Here is a 1742-nt window from a genome sequence, read left to right as displayed (position 1 = left end):
GAGTTGACACAACTGTGTTTTCAACTGCTCCACTGTGACTACCAATAGAATAAAACAACACCGATACGAATTTTCCATTGGATTTGTCTTTGCTTTTTATCTCCAAGCTCCAAAGTGAATTACAACAGCCCTGAGCAGTGTTTGGCAGGCCTTGAGGGACTTCAAGGGAGCGACAGTAGAGGTCAAGGTGTGAGAGCAATGGCATAAGCATGACTTGAAATTGTGCCAGTGCTTCCATTCCCAAAGGCTTGCTACTTTCCCACTTTCTATTGGTCTGCCTTTGCCTTACTCTGTCGCTCACGTTCCCGTTTCTCCCCTGTGCACATTCCCTCTCACCCTCTCCCATTTCTTTTTAACACCTCTTTCGACTTCTTTTCTTCTTTTCCCAGTCTCCTAAGCTCTCTCTGTACAGGTGTAGGAGTCACTTCTGTCACGGATGATTGTTACATGACACCAACTCTTCTTAGACTCTCAATTGACACTAAGAATAAGTATGTGGCATCAAGTGTTCACTAATTGGGCATACTAAGTGGGAAGGTAGTTTTCTAATCTTCATAGAAGCTGATAAAAGAATTTGAATACTTTACCTTCAGACAAATGATGAGGTAACACTACTGTATGTAGTCCTGACATCCTCAAAGAGCCATTTGAACCAAAAAAAAAAACCAACAACAACAAGTTAAATTATAATTTAGCACACATTTCAGGGATTGTGTTGGGTGATGCCATCTTAGGTTAGATTTGATATTCGAGCTCAATATTTATATGGAGCATAGGGTAGATGTGCTTGTTTGTACTGACTTATGTTGTCTGGTAGCACACAGTGCTTTTAGACTGATATTTACACAGTTACTGACAACATTAAAAACTCCCTGGTTGTTTTGTTTGCTGTAGCCATTAGAAAGTTTGGAGTTCACTGCTGCAGTCATCAAACTCCATGTTATCCAAGAACCCACTGAATCGGATAAGCAGAAGAGGATGGATGGATTCAAATGGTGCTTCTTCTTAAAGAATGAAGAAAATTAATAAGATTATGACATTATGTAGGAATGTATGAGACAATGTACACTCAAAGTGAAGTAAAAATAGGAGTATTTTATTTAATTTTCCTCTTCCAACCTTAATAAAAATGTTTCATTAATTATGTCACAGCGGCCGCAGACCGACAGCAAAACTGGACTCCAACGCAGAAAACCACAACAGACGGCAAGTACGTTTTACAGTGTTTATTGAAGAAAACAGAGATTAATACGTTGCAAAGTGTTACTAGAGCAGGACGTGGGTCATTAAGGGAAAACTGGGAATTAACAGGTGCAAATGGAGCAAAGCGGGTACATCTGAGAAGAGAGCGGGGTTAGGAAGGTGGGGAGGCGAAGGTCACTTGGGGAAGGTGAGGATCACTGATTTTCCTTACTTGTAGTCGGGGTGAGCTTAGCTTTGAGGGAGAGGTGGCGAGAATCCAGTTGAGTAATGGCAAAGACTGGGTTACCTGAGTTCCACTGCGTGGTGAGAGATGGCTGGAGGACAGGCAGGCGAGGTTCACGGTATTTTCCAGAATGTAAAGCTAGTCCGAGAAGCGCTGACGGTAAGTGGTGTAGGAGGTCCAGGTGAAGTGAGGTCGTTGACGAACTGGCGGTGAAGGAGAGTCTGGGTGGAGCTTAAATCCTCAACCTGATGACCCAGAATCAGCTTCAGGTGTGCGGGACTGCAGGAGCGCTGATGGGTGGAGACCAAGGGAACTC

At 43.2% G+C, this 1742-nt stretch overlaps 1 long non-coding RNA gene across 1 annotated transcript; it reads left to right on the top strand.

The window, feature by feature from the left end:
• The first annotated feature begins 289 nt into the window (after positions 1–289).
• Positions 290–1203, top strand: LOC112848284 (uncharacterized). The gene is made up of 3 exons (XR_003222328.1): positions 290–491; positions 895–995; positions 1153–1203. It is a non-coding gene; the product is annotated as an uncharacterized LOC112848284 (long non-coding RNA).
• Positions 1204–1742: the final 539 nt, after the last annotated feature.

This window comes from Oreochromis niloticus, linkage group LG11 (assembly GCF_001858045.2).
Source record: "Oreochromis niloticus isolate F11D_XX linkage group LG11, O_niloticus_UMD_NMBU, whole genome shotgun sequence".
Classification (NCBI taxonomy): Eukaryota; Metazoa; Chordata; class Actinopteri; order Cichliformes; family Cichlidae; genus Oreochromis; species Oreochromis niloticus.
This window is presented reverse-complemented; position numbering and strand designations above follow the sequence as displayed.